The sequence below is a fragment of the Hesperophylax consimilis genome, chromosome 6 (genome assembly GCF_061612785.1).
Source record: "Hesperophylax consimilis isolate HC1 chromosome 6, BYU_Hcon_1.0, whole genome shotgun sequence".
NCBI lineage: Eukaryota > Metazoa > Arthropoda > Insecta > Trichoptera > Limnephilidae > Hesperophylax > Hesperophylax consimilis.
The window spans coordinates 35,009,890-35,031,419 of record NC_142841.1 but is presented as its reverse complement, the minus strand read 5'-3'; the positions used below and the strand labels follow the sequence as shown (position 1 = coordinate 35,031,419).

At 33.7% G+C, this 21,530-nt stretch overlaps 1 protein-coding gene across 1 annotated transcript in view; it reads left to right on the top strand.

Annotated features, from left to right (window-relative positions):
* gukh (NHS actin remodeling regulator GUK-holder) overlaps positions 1 to 21,530 on the top strand; it is a 356,083-nt gene that overhangs the window by 253,325 nt on the left and 81,228 nt on the right. The window lies entirely within an intron of this gene.

Here is a 21,530-nt window from a genome sequence, read left to right as displayed (position 1 = left end):
GATATAATATTTTAACAAAATAATATTATTTATATAATTTTTAAAATTGGAACTGAAGTGCCAAGAATTAGTACATAGAGTTTTTTACTATTCTGAACTTACACTCCGCTTAATATCAGACCGCAATCATAAGTATATGAAATATATGAAAGTATATGAAATTAGAAAAATCTCTACGAGTGTATTCACTTATTCAATACACTAATTATTAGGGTGAGTATAAGATATGTAGATAAGGTGAATATTAAGAGAACTGTGCAGTGCCTTGTAATCGGAGCCCGGCCAATGAAGAAATGCCACGATAATATAGGCGATAATGTGGCTAATAGTGAGAGTCATAATTATTTTTTTATAATAGTTGCTCGCAGCACTAATATAATTAAAAATGATTTATTTTAAGGGTTCATTCCTTTTTTTCCTTGATACCCTCCACACAGCATCCCCAAGGATACCAAGAGAAATCAATTCCCTCGGCGTCTCCTGTATACATATAGTTAAAAAATTTAAAATGCATATTAAATTCAAAATCGAGTGATCTATCATCTTTCCATTGAGCCTTATGCACAAGTACTGCCCAGTTAAATCTTGATATCTTATTAAAACCAACAGTTACAATATAAACAATCTTACTTATAAAGATTCCTAATACACCGCTGCAGCGTTGGCATAGCTATATACGGTGAAAAAGGCCGTATACTGCTCGTGTTAAATCTTTTCTCAATAATATTATGCAAGTTGTTTTTAAACTGGCACCACTATGTTCCAATCCTCAAAAGCACGGTCATTTTCGAATCTAGCGTTTTTTTTTTTTTATAGTGAATACCTCACAAGAGTCCCAACTGCTCCCGTCTGGAGCCAGTGAGACTATGGCATCCCCAATTGGGGGATGTTGTGAGGCTGAAGGTAAGTGGGGAAGGGAAAGAGGAAGGTGGGGAAGTACCTGGCTATTCAGATCTAGTCACTAAACTCGGCTAAAGCCATTTGGAGCAACGTTTCAATTCTGAATGGTGGTCTTACACCAGGGCGATACTGGTAGTATCTTCCACTCTTTAGCGTTTAGTTGGTACCTTCACGTTTCTCCAGATGACATTTGCGATATCATTGACCCGGTCTGTTTTGAATTTATTCGAAAATTCGGCCAATTATGCATTCGTATTTGCTTTGGCAAATCGATATTTCGATTTAAAATATTCATAGTGCTGCAAATGGGTTTTACTGCTTTTTTTACATTTCCAATGCGCGACCGATCGATATTTGTCAAAGCAACCAGATTGTTAACAAAGTTCGCGATCTTCGGCTTAGTACGATCATAATACGTTTTTATACCTGGGAATCGGGCAGTTTAAAAATCTGTCTAACTTCGTTAGTACGCATGCGCGTGATTGTGAGTAACGTTTTATACTAACCCGTTCTTATCCCCCAGTATTATCCATTACGAGTAAGACGGACAATGTATGTATGTAAGTTGAATACTAAAATAATAATTATCATTATTATTTATTATTCAAGTTGTTCTGCCAGACACAGACAAAGAGTGCAGTGTCTGTGTGTAATTATTTGTTAAAGCAAGACATGAATGATGACCGCACGTCTCATTAAGGCGCTTTATGAACGGGATTCATTACTCTTCACTTTCCCTGGGGTCTATTGACATTCCCAATAACTTGCATATCATGGCGCTATATAAATTATCCAAGAGTTATTATTTATTATCATCTCCACGTTGTTGGTTGTTACGAAAGCCTCGCCGACCACCCACGGGAGAATGCAGAGAAGAACAATGAAGTATTGTCACACCGCGTGACTGAAAATAAGAAACTTTTCTTTTGATGGTTTACAGTACCTACTGAGAGAAGATGTAACTTTACGAATGTACCGACATCATTCCCTCTTTTTTATATATATTTTTTTACAGATGTCAAAAAGAATGTAAACTTGCTGGGCTACCACGTTCTAAGGTCACATTGTACATGGTTTTGTAGTTTAAAGTAAGGACGGGTTGTTTCAGAGAATTTGAACAATTTTAAAAATTTATTTTCAAGTTCTATTATTACTTGAGTTCCGTCAAATAACTACCGTATAATGACATAATACCAGAACTTGAAAAAGGCTTTCACAGAACTCGAAAATGAAGGTTGAAATTTGATGAATTGTTCAAATTCTATGAAACAACCCATTCTATGTTTTTGTAAGTATGTTAAAATATAAAAAGAGGAAGTTTTTGAAGCAGTATCTTGAAGAAAAACATTCGTTTACCTTTGTTATGTTGCAACATTGTATCTATATCCCTTCTTCCCGCGTCCAAATTTCGTATCTCAATACTTCTTTTGAATTCAGTTATTTTTCAATGGTTATTATTTCAAGAGGGAGGATAGTAAATTATTTTAAGTCGTTTAGTTGTGGGTTGGTGGAATGTATGTTGTAATTAGGATCTTTTTAAGTTTATAATGAGTATGTTATGATAAGGATCTTTTTATGTTTGTAATGAGGATCTTTTTAAGTTCGTAATGAGGATCTTTTAAAGTTTTTATGCGTATTTGTAATGATGATCTTTTTAAGTTAGTAATAAGTACGTTGTAATGGGGATCTTTTAAAGTTTGTAATGAGTATGTTATAATGAGGAACTTTTTAAGTTTGGAATGAGTTATGTTATAATGAGGTTTGTATGTGCAAAATCATCCTGATTTTGAATGCGTAAATTAAAAAATCTTTTGAATGTAATTGTTTCATCGACCTTAAATTCAATGCAGTCAGAGACAAAACACAGTTCTAGTTCGAATTAGGACTAAGTATAATTTTCAAAATTGCCTTTTGTGCTATAAGAACTGGTTTTATAGTGGATCATGAATTTCCCCACCCGATAAGATCATATTATAGATATATAGAGTACAAGTTGTAGTTTATCGAAAAAATAGATGTAGGAGGTGATGTTACTCGAGTTCTGTCGTCTATATTTAGAAGCCTTTTAAAAAATGCCTCAAGAAATCATCATTGCCAATACAGAATGTTTTCCATTTTTTTGGCATTACATCGCACATGTCTCAGACGACTAACTTAACTAGACATGCAGATAAAAAAAAATCAATACTGTTTTGATAATATTGAGATGGGGCCTATTATTTTTTAAACTAATTTCTGTTTATTAGAAACTTAATTGAGTTATATTTTGAGCGTGTAGGTACCTTTTAAAAAATACTTTGCTACCGTATCGGTATCGTTAACAAGCGTTATTAAAAGTAACTCTTCTAATCCAAAATGTCTAGAAATTGTTATATATTACTTCGGTATTACGCAAAAAAATGTTCATTCCATTCTACATAAATGTTTGTCATTTATTTCGTTGCGTTAATAAAACACGCAAAATCAAAATGTTGAAATTACAAAGCGCTAATAGCTAAAATACCGTCTGGAATAACGATTGCATCCACCGCACCGTTTATTCCCTCGTTCTAACCCCGCTCGTTTGCAGACAGAATAAATAATACTATAAATTGGCAGCATCCATTAACATTAACAATACGTCAAAACGCTGCACAATGCTAAGCTGCGAGTGCTTTTTATTGAAATAAATGACGTCACGCCGTGTTCCGGATTTTGGAGGGAAACATTATTTTTTTCTTTTGTCTTCTCTTCCGCGTCGCTTATTGTTAGGGTTTGATCTGTAAAATTCGCAACCGGCGGCACCCAATGTTCTATAGGCCACATTGTTCTGCAGGCGGTCGGAGTCAGAGAGCAAAACAATGCTTTGACCTACATACATCCTGTGCTGTGAATGGTGAGTTTCGTCTTGTTTTATGAGAGGCAACCTTGTTTTATCAGGACATGTGTTTTTATTTGGAAATTCGTGGTAAAACCATCGTTAAACTGCACCCACTGGTGTATGTATATAATATCATTGGTGTAACACGCGCAAAGCAGGAAACACATACTAGGTAATACACATGTATTATGTTCTTTCCAACCTTCCTTTTCCCGCCTCCAACATCAGCCACACAACAACCTTACTTCCAACCCGCCAAATAATTCAATATGTACTAGTAGCTTAATCAACAATTACTACTTATTATATTTTTTCCACCTGTAAACAACCAACTTTATTTTTGTAGGAAAGGCTTTGTTAGTGCTAAATTTATCTCTAGATGGCGTCGAGACATATTATATCTTCATTTGTTGGTTAAAATTTTTTCGACTTGTCAAATATTAGTATTTTTAATGATAAACTAATGTTAAGACAAGGTTTTATGCATTATTTATGAATTATTACAGAAGGAACGGGTTCAATTCCCGTTGGCGGCATTTATTTTTACTCTGGAGATATTTTCAATTTGTATTGATATTTCAGGCGACTAATTATTGGTTATATAATTATTGGTACGTTGCTAAATATGTAAATACTCGTATATATGTCGTTGAGATAGTAGTTATAGGCCTTAGTCGTAAGTCCCTAGATATAAGTCTTAGAGATAAGTCAGTAGTTCTAGTATTAACTATTTTTTAAGAATTATATTTGTACAGCGCCCTTGAGGTGATTTCTCGCGAAAACGGCCCTATATAAATTAGCCAAATATTATTATTATTTATAATTGTTTAGTATATATTAGATGGAAAACTAGAAATCCACAAACACTAATCAACTTACGCACCTACGATTCCCACAAAAGGCTTCTTGAAGTAAAAGAGCATGACGACTGACGACTCGTGCCGAGGCTCAGGTTTTTCTCTTGATATTTAAATATGTTGGTTGACCCGCGGAAGAGGTCAACCGACAAGTAATCAGCGAAAGTACTTTATTCTTTTTTACCGCTGTCACAACTGTGACAGTTGAGTTATATTTAATCGCTTCTGGGAGTGGATTTAGTTGTTCCGTTGTCAGTTCACGTAGTTCGTAATAATAACTCAATTAACATGGTATTTCCACATCTAACAACTGTTTTTAAAACAATGTTTCTTGTGTATTTTTGACATTCACAACGACTTTACTCGTTAAAATAGTTTAATGGGAACCGAAAATTACATACGTCACATGTACCCAATATTCGAATTTTATATCAAAATTTTCAATACGCTGTTTATAGCCAGTTCCCTAAATTAGGTATTTGCCCTACGGTGTAATTATTTTGTTGTAAAATATTAAACATTGATTGAAAATAGTTCTGAGGAGATTACAATATGGAAGTTTATTACAATGAGGAAGCCTGTGCACTCTGTACAGTTGTCTATGTCCATGTCGATGAGGAAGCCCGTATACTCTGTACAGTTGTCTATGTTCATGTCGATGAGGAAGCCTGTACACTCGGTACAGTTGTCTGAGTCCTTGTCGATGAGGAAGCCTGTACACTCTGTACAGTTGTCTGAGTCGTTGTCGATGAGGAAGCTTGTACACTCTGTACAGTTGTCTATGTCCATGTCGATGAGGAAGCCTGTATACTCTGTACAGTTGTCTGAGTCCTTGTCGATGTGGAAGCCTGTACACTCTGTACAGTTGTCTGAGTCCTTGTCGATGAGGAAGCCTGTACACTCTGTACAGTTGTCTGAGTCCTTGTCGAGGTGGAAGCCTGTACACTCTGTACAGTTGTCTATGTCTATGTCGATGAGGAAGCCTGTATACTCTGTACAGTTGTCTATGTTCATGTCGATGAGGAAGCCTGTACACTCGGTACAGTTTTCTGAGTCCTTGTCGATGAGGAAGCCTGTAGACTCTGTACAGTTGTCTAAGTCCTTGTCGATGATGAAGCCTGTACACTCTGTACAGTTGTCTAAGTCCTTGTCGATGAGGAAGCCTGTACATTCTGTACAGTTGTCTACGTCTATGTCGATGAGGAAGCCTGTACAGTAGGTACACTCTGTACAGTTGTCTGCTTTCATTACAATGAAGAAGCATGTACACTCGGTACAGTTGTCTACGATCATGTCGAATGTAATTGTAGCAATAATTATTACCGAATATTTAGGCACAATTTTAATAAATTTCGTTCGATTTCAATCCTCTTTTTGAAAAATATAAAATTATTAATTCATTTTTCGTTAAAAGACTAAGGAAAATGTTTATATTAACGCTAAGGAAAACTTCACACCTCCGTGGGTTCAATGTTATTATTATTTTTTTTTTTTTTCATAATCCAATTTTTTTTAAATTCCGTAAATTGAGGTTCGATACCTTTATGTACCAGTAGTATTATAATGACAAATTATTAATAATAAAAAATATTGGTTAATTTGTATAGCACCGTTTATGTGAAAAATCACATCGAAGGCGCTGTAACTTTGTGTAAATTCTCTTCTGGGTTTGTACGGTTGAATACAAACACTTGAAAAACTTCAAAGTGTTATTTCGTAGGAGAAAACACTTTTCCAGCCATAAGTTTATCCGCCTTTCCGCCAGAGGGCAGGAGGGACATCCGGTCCGCTAATCAACCGGAAGTGAATGGAGAAAGTAGCGAGGGAGGTTCATCATAAGGCATACAAGTAAAATAATTGACCCCTTTGGATTGCAAAATGTGCATAGGTACCTACTAACTTTCATAAGCGCTTTCTATATGTTTTCAACATCCATGGTTCGACGCAATTTACGACAAATTGTAAAACTTTGGTTTTATCGAGATATGTATTGCAAAGCGCTATTTGCGGAATTTTATATATTTTTTTATTTATATCGGAATAGATATTTTTGATTGAGTCAGGCGAATGACGATGGATCAAAACCATTAGTGGCCATTAATAATATTTTGAGACATTTTTTTACTATTGCATGATACTTGTTTACACTAGGTCGTTCGTCGCGCCTTTATGAAGTATTTTCGACGACCGGTCGGTGACCGAGTTGACATCGCGTTTGGGTCTCACCCAGGTGTAATGTGTTCAATTCCTCGGCTGGCTAAGTCCTCCATCACAACACAAGCAACATTTTTAGCTTACTGTGGTGGTATTAGGAGATTTTCAAATATTGTCAGGTTATTCGTAACCCGAGAATGTTTGTATTTCTTTTTTTAAAAAATAAAATATTAATTGTCATCTGTGTATACCTATTGATTGATACTTGTTTGCGCTTGTCTAGGTCGTTCGTCGCGGCTGGATAAAGTATTGACGATAATATTGATAATTGTCATTGATCATCTCGTGGGTAAATCATCTAAAAACTACAGGATAACGGTACGAAGGGCGGGAGTAGATGGGTAGAGTATACCAGTTTGTTTTCAAAAAGATTCATAAAGGACGCGAAGCAAAGCTCGTCAAAGTGGCTTATTTATGAAATGGAATACCTTCGAGTGTAGGTACCTAAAACGTGAAGTGATATTATGTACTTAAACCGTACTTATCTACTATACCGAACTTACTATTCTCAATCCAAAAATCAGTGCTCCCGCCAGACAGCTCATGACCAGATAGGAAATCTTATATTAGTCCCTATTTTTAGTTCCTCCAATACTGTCATCTTACATGTGTATGCGATTATCTCTGCTTCGTTTCTGGCAATCTCAAATACTTCCCGCCTTGAGCCATCTCTCAATAGGCAGAAAACGGCGCAAATCAGCCCTAGGCCAAATCCACCCTACGCTGCAATAGGGCGTGAATTTCTTTATTTTCCCTGCAAAATAAATTGTAATTTTCTCCACCGCCAAAAACGTTTAAGATTAATTTAATTTATAATCCATTTCATTCTACTTTAATGTTTCTTGCTCAGATATTTAATTTTATGACCGACTTCTAAAACGTTATTTAAATTGTTTTAATGCCCGGAATTAATATTAATGGCAAGATTCACGACTGATTTTTAATGGACGATTTTAAATGTATTTAAATGCTGTGAATAAAAATATCCGGAATTAAATTGTAATGACACTAATGACGATAACATTAATTATTCTTGGTCTCACTTTTAATGTTTTAATTATTAAATTAAAGATTTAAGGTCCAACCAGTAAATCCAATGATTTTTACTCATTATAATGCCTACTAATTATTACAGCACCATTTTCTTAAAATATCATAGTGACGTAATGATTACGAGTTCTTTGAACTGGTTACTATAAAACATCAACTCGCATAAATCAACAAAGATTGAAGATAAATATATAATATCTAGTACTCAACCAAAGATATTAGAAGAACGAGATATGCTAATACGGACCGCCGGACCGTAGCCGGAGTACTACCTAATTAGGGTACTTTGAACGGTATCGGGACGTGTACGCACAGAAATCTGTTCTATGTATTAGTGCGGATACCTTAGCGCAAGCGAAGGTGTGCAGTAGTATTGATGAACAAAACCGGCGACACTCGGCAAAACAATTCCACTCAGTACGAACTGCGCATAGCACATCTTGTTCTTCTAATATCTTTGTACTCAACCGAACCGTAAAAATGAGCCATCAGTCTTACAGACCTCCTTTAGTCTTGTTGTCTCCCTCTTTATGTATATATATATATATATATATATATATATATATATATATATATATATATATATATATATAAGCACACACTATGTATTTCTTGTTTAGTACCATAATACGGACATGTGTCTAGTGTGGTAGTCGAAAAGCATGTAAAAACTATTTTCAAATATATTTTATGAATAAAGAAAAAAAAAAGTATTAATTTGTACCCCGATGATGCTTGGGCGAATCGAAACCGGTAGGTAAAAAAATTAATTTAAAACTCGTGGTTTAACACAAAATAAGTGTTTTTTTATAAAAAAAATAAAAGAAAACATACCGTTCACCTTCATAACCTTAAACTCCAGTTTAGAGCGTTAAATTACATCTGCACCCTCTGTTCCTTGGATTGCATTACAACTGTTTCAAATTGCGATCGTATATTACGGTTTCCGCAAATGAAATCTTCCCTGAAGGCAAGCGAGGTTTGCCCCCTCCCGGCGGGTGTTAGTTAGCCGCAGCCTTAGGAGGGTGGAGGACCGAGGTGGGCACGGACTAAGGGGGTCAAACTACAACCCTCAACCCCCTCTGGTGGAACACATCGACGAGAGACTAGACCCTCACTGATTGCATTTAAATGCATTCAACTACATGTAATTGCGAATTTGTGAAAAGCTTATTGGAAAAATTCGTTAAGCGCTTAAACCATTGATAATAGAATCAAGGGAGATGGGCTATTAGCCATAATTATTATGAAACAGCGAGCACAAAAATTGTTCATTCGTACAAGTGCAAACCGCATCTGTATACAGCGGTACCTTGTCTTTGTTTCTACCAGAACACTAAACGCATGTGCCACTTTGATAGTCCGTGCAGTTTGGTCGTAGCATGACGACACTTAGCACGCGTGCATGCCTTATATCCCTTTGTTCTTGTTTCTATGGTTTAAAGCGTTTACATATATTGACGGTTTTCATTGATTTATTAATAAGACTTAAGTTTTTCAGCCACAAACTGCATTTACGTATAATTTAATATTAAGTTATTTGTGAAAAAGTCCCTTTGGGGGGTGCCTTACAAAATTGGCAAACGACCCAAGTAAACTTTACTAATAATATAATTGAATCGAAACTTGGTCGGTGTTTCAACCTGCCACTGAAATGTATGTATAACCTGTAATTATTGATTCACAAATGAATTGTAATATTTTGCTAATAACTGAAAGTACGTGCTTGCCTATTAATCAACTCGTTTTCGTTAGTTAAGGGTGTGAACTTTATATGCTTGCTAGAAAACTTACAACGACTGAATGCTTCAATAATAATTATTACGATATGTAATGTAAGTTTTAACTTAAACAACTAAAATGTATACAAAACTAGTGGATCGTGAGCAAAGCCCATAAATAATATTTGTATTTAAACAAAGATTCGTAATACCTCTCCCTTAGAATCAGTGAAGCAGCCGTGCACAAAAATATGCGACCCGCGGCCCTGGTGTATTGGGACAGACCTGCGGTTGAATTTTCAAAATCTCTAATCAAATCTCTAAAATAAACTAGGAATTCTAACGGGAAGTTACTAATTCATCATCTAGAAAAATAAAAGCACTTGCTCACCTCTAATTTTATTGAAGAGTTTTTACTAACATTATCTAACAAAGTAACTTACATCCCTCTAAAAACATTTGTGATTTTATTAATAAGTTCATCAGTAATAATTAAAATGTGTGCGTCGAGCCAACCCCCGTTATTAGAGTCTTATGTTGCCTTAATAATAATGAATTAATTAGATTTAATCCTTTAATTTTAAAACACTATGCCTGTAGTACGTGGTTTTTGATTTAATTTCGAAATTAAAATGAGCGAGTTTATTATTTCTCTTCGTGACACATCTTCCCGAGACTGTAATTAGCCTAGTTTCTCCAGCATCCCCGCTACAGCTCTCTTCTGATGTAGGTGACGTCATAAATAATCCCAGCGTTTAATTAGCGGGATTAAGGATCCGCTATTTCCAAACATTCTGCTCCATTATATTATTCAAATCAAGACAGCAAAAAATATTTTTTATGATTTTTTGTGTATTAACACACTTTTATAATTTTCTTTCACTTTTTTATTATTATTACCACTACCGAAATGAAATAAATATGCAATATTTTAGTAACCCGACAACTCATAACAGTGGTAAATCAACAAACTATGAAAAAAAACTATGTCAAATAGGTTACGTTAGGTTAGATTTATAAGCCAGGGTTTTTTCATCACTTTTAATGACTTTATATCACTTTTCAAAAGTTTAAGTGTTGGATTGCCACTGTACCGTGTGATCATGGAACCAATATGTAATTTTAATATTTACATGAATAACTATTGATATCAAAAACTTTATACAGCCAAATAGATGCTCTATTTTTTCCATACTTTTTATTCGTGTTAGAACTTGTTTAAACTGTTGTAATATTTTTCTATACCAGTTAAGTCTTCCTTGTTAAAATCCAACTTGCCCTTGTAAAATTTCCTCCACGACACAAATAATTCCTAGCCTGGAGTATATTATACACCTCTTTTGTAAAAAAAACATGAAATAAAAAATGCACTTATACCATTTATTTAGTTGTTCTAATCGATAAAAAGTCAATGGAATTTAACCATGAATTGTTGAAGGTTTCAAAATAAGAAGCAACAATGTTTCATCCCCTGCATTCATTTGTGTCTCCTGAAAAGTACTTTAAAACCAGAATTTACTTTTTAAATAATATTTTTTAACATCTCTACGAAAGTAATGTAAAAAAATATTGTAACATTGTTTTTATTGTAATTTTCCGACCACGTTTATATGTTGTGTTTAACCAGAGCACCCTTTTCTTTCAACTTATGTTCAAAGGAGAAATAATATAAAAAAGGCCACGAGGCTTACGAATTTTTGCCACTATGGCTTTTGTTTATTAAAATACAAGTCAAGTTTTGGCATTTCGAAATAACCGTTTAGTAAACTGGGGCAATTAGATATAATGCTTTTATTAGGTTGTGAACTTTGTACTTCAAACTTCAAACAAATGTTAGATTCATCGAAATATCGATATAAAAATTCAATCATAAATGAAATACGTATTGTATACGACCTACAAACATAGCAAAGCTGTAACCGCTTTAATAAATGATATTGGCATTTTCAAAATCTCTGAAATTCTTGACCACCATATGGGATATTTTAGCAATGTTTATTTACTAAAACTCAATAACCAGATCTTCCACAATATTCGCACTCTCCTTCTTCTCTTTTATTTAATGTAATAATAGTAATAACTTAAAGAAATGTCGATATGAAGTAATGCGTACGATCGATTATCAATATGAGAGTTTGGAATGTATCGGGAGCATCTCCTATCCTCTTCCTATATTCCTCTTCCTCTCCCCTTCATATAACCCGAAATTAATTTTAAGATAGTAAAACTTCATTTCCAATGAACTTTAGCATACGAAGCTTCTGTGGCTTGACTTCAGTTCACTTGTATATTTATCATTGTATATTTTGTAAAAGATGTTCGTTTCTTACAAATAAATAAATATCTCCTTTAACCTCACGACATACCTTCAAATAAGATCACCCTGCCCCGGGCAGTCAGAATTCTATGCGGCATAACATAAAATACAACATTTTTAATTAACTCCTAACCAAACATGATTAGTCGAAGAAGAAAACAGAATTTTACCACCATAATAAATAAATGGCCTCTATAAACAAGTCCTTTAACTGTAATTTACATTCAAATAATGGCCACAAGCTTTATCTTGAATCTACTAATCCCATCCCACGTGACTTTTACCTTACCATATTATCAATTTGATTTACTGTAATTTGCCCATGGCTGATAGGTTATTTAGTGGTATATTCGTTTATCTTCAGATCCTATTACTGTATATTCGTAGTTCCTAAATGTTTATCCAAAAGGTATACATAAACCTGTTTGATGTACAACCAAGTGATAACGTGAGAAACGATGAAAGAAAACAGATAAATTAATTTCTAAACACAACTCAAGACTAAAAAACATTTTAGATTAAAGAATAACCACATAAATAAAGATGTTTGTAACACAAACGAAGCTGAAGAAATTAATTAGGACATTTCAAGAACAGTAAACCTGAAGCTTTTCCGTAAATTGAACCATACTCGTTTCCGTTTTATGGCTCTTTCTTTCCAAGTACACTAGTAGTACAGAGTTGAAATGCTGCGCCATATGTTGTGAAAGATTTCATCTCCAGAAATTGCACAAGTTTTTTAGTTCCCAGTTGAACTTCCGCCTTTAGGTCCCCTCCACAGTTTAGGTAACGACTATATCCACATTTAATCTTTTGTTAAAGCTCCGATGAAGCGTACTGTTGTTTTACTCTTAGGTTATTAAATGTTTTGGTTTATTTTTTTCCTTGTTCGACATATTTGTCATTGTTATTTTATGTGTTTTTCGATATCCAGCTTATGGTACATGTACCTACCCAAATCTATTTTGTTGGGTTTTCTTTTTATGCGATAACAACACAATAATTCACCTCGAAACCTGTGGGTTTTAGTCACCCCAGATGTTGAAGAATGTTCTTATCGGAAAAGAGAGAATGAGTGGATGTTTATAAATAGTATTATTTCTGCTTTCCTAGTACCAATTTATTCCAACCAACCCGGAATTACAGCGGAAATAAATTCTTTGAGGTGGGGAACGGATGGGATAGGGAAAGGAAATGAATTGAAGTGGGTAGAAGCGGACATCAAGCTGGTGGGGACAGATAGTACCACTTTAATCGCTCCTTGAAAAGAGCTTTCGAGAGAAGAACATAATATCAAAGCGCAGCTCATTTCATAACGACGTGATACTTGCAGAGCGAAAGAAATAATCGAGTCTTTATAATATTAACTAATTCCTTTGCAAGAGACTTTTTTCTCTAAATGGTTGGATGTAGATACTCATAATAATAATAGTAATACTAATTGGATAATGTGTAGCGTCATTTTTTGTGAAAAATCACTTAAAGTGCGATGTACTAATATAACTTTCTAGGCTATTACTAATTATGTTCAAACAGATACACAAAACATGCCTACCATGGCAGGTCACTTCACATAAATACAGTTTTATTAGAAAGTTTAATAAAAATAATTGGATAACTTGTATAGCGCCGAAAAATCATCTCAAGGGCGCTGTACAGCGTATTACGGATTCCTAGTCTCTATCTATTTTTATTATTTACTAACAGATTCAGAAAAACATACTTATTATTCATAAACAGATACAGAAAAACATACTTAACTGGCATGGAAGGGATACGATTTAGTAAGCAAGGGACATATTTATATTAAATAACATTGTACGTTATATGATTTACATTACAGTCTTCACTTTTGATATTGGAGGATTTGTGGCAAAAGTAGAGTTAACATCTATTTTAATTTTTTTCGGTTCATGTTTACTATTTTTCTTTTTTTTTCTTCATAAAATGATATTAACTCCTCAGGCTAATTTGTTCGGTTTTGGGAACAAACAACTTTTACCCGTAGAGTCAGTTTGTTCGCTTTTAACGAACAGCTCGTATGGTCTCCTAGAAATCTTTGTCTCCCTTACCGTCATAGTAAGAAATATGAAGTAAAAGGTGCTAGAAAGAGAAAACACTTCAAATATAGAAGTTAACCACGAAATAATTAAAATATACACCTGTATTTGAAAAAAAATTATGAAAGTTTGTGAATTTTTTACTAATTACTTTTAAATGAATCGACTAAAAAAGTCAGGTAGGTGGCAGTAATGTTAATAATATTTCGTTATCAGAATTTTTCCGTCGATGTTCAGGTAAAAAAAATGTTTTAAAACCTTCTATTGTTTGATATCGAAATATTAATATTTCAAAAATTATATGTTTATTTCTAATAATAAAATTTGTAAGCGTATTTTATCTCCTTTTAAAAGCAGTTTTTATATGTTCATAAAAATCCCATTTATTTTGATTTTATTGGTAAGCTGAAATACGAAGATCTTCGACCTTCTGACAGCATCTTTAAGAAATATAACCATCAATATGTTAAAGCTTGAAGGGTTAAAAAGCTCCAAATTTCTACTTAGTCTGCGTTAAACTTGTTGACTGTGATGTCGTTCGTGACCTTGAGAAAAAAATGACACGCTGAAAATCGTCAGAGAAGCTGCACAATCAAATCCATACTAAAATATGTGGCAATATTTAGCGCAAGTGATTCTGAACTTATTCTTCATACAGTTCCTTTGAACATAAGGATTTAAATCACTTAAAAAAATATATTATAATAAAACAAATAAAAAACTTTATTCCACTTAATTTTATTTTGACCGTAACCGGTTTCAGCTCGTCAAAGCCATCTTCAGACTGGTACACAAAATTCTTAGTCTACGGTTTATATACACAACATATGGGGGAGGGGGAGGGGTAGTTTATAGGGATTTTAATCAATTTTATTTGTTACTAAGTCGTTTAAAATTGTGAAATTTCTAAATATTTGGTAATTCCAGTAAGCTAATTACCTTGGGTTTGTAGCTCATTTCAATATTTATTAGGGAAAAAACCTCACAGGTAATATGCATTATTAATGACATAATTTTATTGTCAAATCATTATTTATGATGGGATTGTATTTGCTTTTTGAAATGATACATGTTTACATTTGAGAAATTATTATAAGAATTAAGAAAGTAGGGACTTAGCAACTGATACTAATAGCTTATTAATTACAAAGTTACTTATTGAAGGGGTACATGTTTACATTGAAGTAGGGATGGTTTAACCTAACTACATATTTTAATGTCGAAATTATTATGAAAATTACAATGGATACAAGAGCGGAGACTTGGCAAATGATTCTAATTGTTTATTCATTACAAAGTTAGGGTCTATTTTCTTAATTAAGCGAGTAATTTCTAAAGATTCTAATCTATCAAGCTTGTGGCCTTTATTGCAAGTATGGAGGACTTAAATATTAAAAACTTAAAAAAATACATCGATTTTAGTATGGAAGACACCGGTGTCCCATCCACTAAATACTAAATTATAATGTCGCAGACTGTGAAAGGCTCAGCCTTCATTCACCCTGGACAACATGTGAACCTAAATGAATTACTCATTTTCAATCGTTAAATTCAATTAATTTCTGATCCCTTACCAAATGTTGAACTATATCTATTTGCCCCATTCAACAAATTTAATCATTCAATTTAAATCAAGATTGCACGTGCTGTAGAGCTACTGATTTACTGGCCACCCTTTTGAATCGTGGCTTATATATATTACCTGTGTGTTTCAATCTCTTAACTTCTCTCCTCTTTCCTACTTCCTACCTGGGATTAGCTCTCCAAGATGGCATGTGGTACCCGATGTATCCAGTATCCAGCTCGGTGCAGTGTTACAGCGAGGAAAGACGAACGAGAGGATTAAATCAGACGTCGAGAGCTAATTAGTTTCACTTGCACACGCTTTATAGAATGTAAGCACACAGCGAGCAATTCACTGAAGATTTAATGTTTCCTCCCTTTTCTTCATCGCTCATATACTCGTATATTGGGGTTTTTTGAAATATTATACAAAGTCATATGATGAACATAGGTACTTGAATAATCTTCATAGCACTTGTTTTGAGAAATGTCACCTAAAAGGCCCTTTATAAGTTTGAAAATATCTTCGTAACAACGCGAAAACCTTTTAAGTACTTGCATATTGTACTTGTCAACGAGGTTTTATGAAATAAACGTGCGCTTTAAGTAAATTCAATGTAGAGGAGAAAAAATCTGAGATTTTTCTGCCAAAATCAACTGTCAATAGGAAAGTTGGGTTTGTTGCGTTGAACTTTAGATCATTTGATCCTATATACTAATTTGATGATATCACACACACACACACACACACAGGCAGGGCCTTTGTGGCTACCCATAACCAGCTTTGTTTTATATTTATGTATTATTATAATTATATAAGTTAAAAAAGGTATATTTCGACATAGGATGATTTCATTAGTTTCTAGTTCCTTTTGGCAGGCTTTATAAAAAAAAACTTTTAAAATCATTTTTATCATTTTATGTCAAGAAAGTGCAAACTTTCCTTAGAATATTCCTTAATAATGTATGCAGGAAAATTCATTATTTTATTTACTAAATTATCGATTATTCTGCTATAGTGACCATTGTTATATTATTATTTCTTATTTATGACATATTAACTTTAAAGAACCATTGTAATTTAATAACCCAAAAAAAAATGTACCTACCTTGACATTGTGTACCTAATTTTGTATAAATTCTGTAACAAAAGAATTTCAATTGCCAGCCTGAAGATGTCCATAATAGGACGAAACCGGTACTGGTAAAATAAACAAGTGGAAATAAGTTAAAAAATGTTTTATTTTCTATTTTAATTCCTTAATAACATCAATAATTCGCAGCATTATTGAGTTCGGTTCTGTAGTTTGAAGTCCAATATATGAGATTTACTGAATAAGAATAGAATCAGTTCGAAAGAAACTAGATCGGGCATCGGGATCCAGATTGTTCACGCTGCTTACTGATTGTAAGGACTAGAATATTTCAAATTAGAATCAGAAAATGAGACGTGACAAAAAATGACATAACAAATTTCTCTTAAAAATTATAAATAACCATGCAGAATCTTTCCTCTTGGCCACAATCAACATAATATCAATCACCTTCTACTAAGAAACTCCAACTTGCCGTCCAAATTACATTAACCTTCTCCCAACCTCTTGTGCGAATGTATCGATTACATAACATCCACTGTAGTGCAAAGCTTTCGGACACGTTTACTAAATTTACCGAATCTCTTGGTCTCTCTTAACCCAAACTTTATTTTATCTTGTTTTTGTCGTCGTTGTACACCTGTTATTGTACGGTTGGTATTTATTATTTTTTTATGACATTGTCTGTATTTGTTGTGAATATAGTTTTCTTGTCAAAATATTATTTCTGATAATATTATTATTAATGCCACCAATGTTTATTACCTTTATGTAAAAAATTGTAACAATTTCTTGTACCCAATGTAAATCCCCATGGGCGTACAAAAGAGTTAATAAATTTAAATGTGTAGGTGTTGACGTAATGTATTCAGGTTTCATTTTGCGTCTTTTAGTGTCGCAGAACAAACCCCGTAAAATTAAATTTACAAATGAGCTTTCTCAACTTTGTTTATCATCATAAATGTTAATGTACACATCACATCGTCACTTAAAATAATAATATGCAAATCATCTCGCTTCCCAAACTGAGAAAGCTTGCTCAGTAATACGTTCTTCCTATTAGCTGGGAAATAAGAGCCCCGTGATTGTGTTACCAGGTAGGTCCAGTGATTTAAGTTGAGAATTAAGGAGTGTACTTGGCACAAGAATGGAAACCAGTTGAAGATCTCTCGCTAATGTGTTCAGTGTTGCCACACCGCCGAATTAGCATATTCCTGGCAACTCCATCACCCCGGCCTGAGGCTGGTCACGCTCGAGTCTAATTAGTTCTGACTCGATCTTGATGGGTCTCGCTTAATTCGATGAAGACGTTAGTTACCTGACAACTGCAGGCTTTTAAAACCCTTTTTAGAAGTGGAAATGTAAAAATCGATGACCGGTGGCTTTTCAACCATACAACGCAACTTGAAAATATAGGGATTGTAATATCCTTGATATTAGTGTAAGAGCTCACCCATAGAGACAAATTTATCGGTAACACAAAATAATATTTATTATAAAGGTTTCAAAATTTTCAGTGAACTCCTTTAAATGTTAAGGAAGCAAAAAGTCTTGTAGTTTTTCGTGGGTTATTTCTCAATGTTGTGAAGTCTAAATATTAGTACGTAGGTAATAGAATATATTTATAGTAGTTTTACAATAGATGGACACTAGATATAAAATGTTAAATTTTATAACCAAATAAAATATACTTATTTTTTTTAAATGGTACTTTATTAGGTTTGATTTGAGATTTTCCAGCAAAAAGTATTATAGTGATTTGTTTTTGGGGTATTATGCCGTGTTGCGCTACCTCCTTCTCAATCGTAGTAGTGATTACACATCTGCCCTGATGATGGACACTGCAACGCTGTCCGAAACGTTGGCTAAAGAAGGAGGTAGCGCAACACGGCAGAATATCCCAAAAACAAATCACTATGGCACTACATTAGTGTATTGGGTTACCCATAGATGATGATAGATTGACATAAGACTCTTAATATCTTAGCATGCGATTGGAATAATGCGGACCCCGATCTTGGGGTTCCCACCTTGTTAATAATACACTCAGTCTCTACAATGCTCGACAGCTAAACGACATCTACAGGTAATTTATACAGTGCCATCTGTGGTTGAACTCTTACAATAATATCAGGGATATTACACCGATATTTTTTTTTAAAGAAAGACAAACATTCTCGCATATGAAAATGTTTTTGACAATTTTTTTTAAGCCCTTCCTTATAAGTTCTCCAATGTCCATTTTGCAGATGAAAATGTTTTTGACATTTTTTTTAAGCCCTTCCTGATAAGTTCTCCAAAGTCCATTTTGCAGATGAAAATGTTTTCGACAATTTTCTTTAAGCCCTTCCTGATAAGTTCTCCAAAGTCCATTTTACACACAAAAAATAACTTTTTATTTTAACTTGTGTCGTAGGACAAATAAATACTTAAAAAAACGACGGTATTCAAATTATCCAATCATTATTATTAACCTGCCGAGGAATTGAACTCACAATGACCGATCTTAGATTATAAACATTGTTTTTTATGCCACACGTACCTTTTTTATTTTGTTTTCTAATTTAGAGAGTCAAGAAGACTTTCCACCATATTCACATTCACCATAGAAAGATAGTGAACTGTCTCCATGTCTATTGACTAGTATCCCGTTCAATTGTCAGGAGAGGGTTTGGTTATTTTTCGCAGGATCCCTCCCTTGTCTCGCTGGAGACACTTTGCAGACAGAATCCGGACAAACGCTTCCACTTAATCAACCGCCACATCTTCCGTTCGACGTGCTCAATGCTCACTGCTCAGGATAGCTGCTTTAAAATAACAAACAGTGTATCAAAAGTTCTAGCATTTTCCTGAAAATTGGAGAAATTCGGGTGTCATGGGCGTTATATTATTATGAACTTTGTCGTAGAGGGAGTGAAAGATATTTTCGTGTTTGCAATGTGCCTCATCGGCAGAATATTGCGAAATGCTAATGGTGGCGATTTGTAATCTATCAACCCCATCTCGATAAGGTCACCCTAGCGAAAGATATGACGATTTATAATAATTGCTCTTAATTCAAGCTTCATTCATTGTAGAACCGCGTTGCAATTCACGCCTTCCTAGTTTATATGTAATCTAGCTGTATGCAGAGATGTGCTTTATTTCAAATAAATCCATTTCAAATGGAAATGCAAAATGCAAAATGGGTATTTTCCATTTTGCATTTTAAATGCTTTTCTAAAAACCATTTTGCATTTTAAATGCTTTTCTCAATGCATTTTCCATTTTAAATGCTTTTTTGGAACATTCTTCCTACTATCTCCACTCATCTTTTTTTTATAAGCCCCAAATATCAGTCGGTCCTCAACCTCGCTATGAGAGATAATTTACATTTGTCTAGTTGCTCCCTGGTAGGAGCCCTGGCAATTGAGTGATACCATTACAAAAAATTTCAAATACTGAACATGGGGCCATGACGCTTTAGTATTAAATGTTAGATAGCAGTTTCTATGTTTTTACGTTGGCAACATTTCCCGCGCAAATTTGTTGTGGTTTCATAATCTGTAGTCGTGGTGTTTTTGGATTTACCATCATGTAATATATTGTTCTACATTGATGTCCATTAAATGTGAAAATTGTTTAAAAATTCTATAATTATTTTAATTGTTTGACCTGAGAAACCATTTTGCATTTTCAATGCATTTTGAAAATAGGTATTTTGCATTTTGCATTTGAAATGCTTTTCTAAAACCCATTTTGCATTTTGCATTTTCAAATGGAAAAGTTTTGACCCATTTCCATTTTGCATTTCAAATGGTTTTGGGGACCCATTTTGCACATCTCTGGCTGTATGTATCAGTCTATCAATTATGCAGAGATATTTTTGCCCCGGTGCACAGTGGGCTGAAAATCGCCTTTCATAGACATAGAGACTTGAATTTTCAAGGGTATTTTTTTTGGCTAGAAATGGATTCTGCTGATCATTACTATGCTATAAAATGTCATACGAAGCAATTGCGTGTACAAATGAAGGAGTTATAATTTTTTTAAGAAAAATTTGTATGGCGCTGACATTAAAAATGAGGCTATCTCTGGAATCACAAGGTTGGCCGTTCTATCCTTACACACAGATAATACTATTATTTATTTGTATTTTTTTGACATACTTCATATTGTGGCGCAAGGTGCGATTTTTTTTTTAATAATCCTAAAGTGAAAAAAAAATCTTTTTTTTGTTGATGATTCATTTTAATGCTTAAATGCTTTACATATGAGTATGCTTTGTCTAGTTTACAATATTTTATTTACACTGCAAGCCAAAACACTGTGCACAGTGGGCTGAAAATCGCCTTTCATAGACATAGAGACTTGAATTTTCAAGTGTATTTTTTTTGGCTAGAAATGGATTCTGCTGATTATTAATATGCTATAAAATTTTGTATGAAGCAATTGCGTGTACAAATGAAGGAGTCATAATTTTTTTAAGAAAAATTTGTATGGAACTGACATTAAAAATGAGGTTATCTCTGGAATCACAAGGTTGACCATTATTTCCTTACACACAAATATACTACTATTTATTTGTATTTTTTGACATACTTCGTATTGTGGCGAAACTTGTGTTTTTTTTTTTTTAAATCCTCAAAGTTGAAAAAAAAACTTTTTTATGTTGAAGATTCATTTTAATGCTTAAATGCTTTACATATGAGTATGCTTTGTCTAGTTTACAATATTTTATTTACACTGCAAGCCTAAAAGCGTTTAAGCATTAAAATGAATCATCAACATTAAAAAGGGTTTTTTCAACTTTGAGGATTTTAAAAAAAAACATCGCACCTTGCGCCACAATATGAAGTATGTCAAAAAAATACAAATAAATAGTAGTATTATCTGTGTGTAAGGATAGAACGGC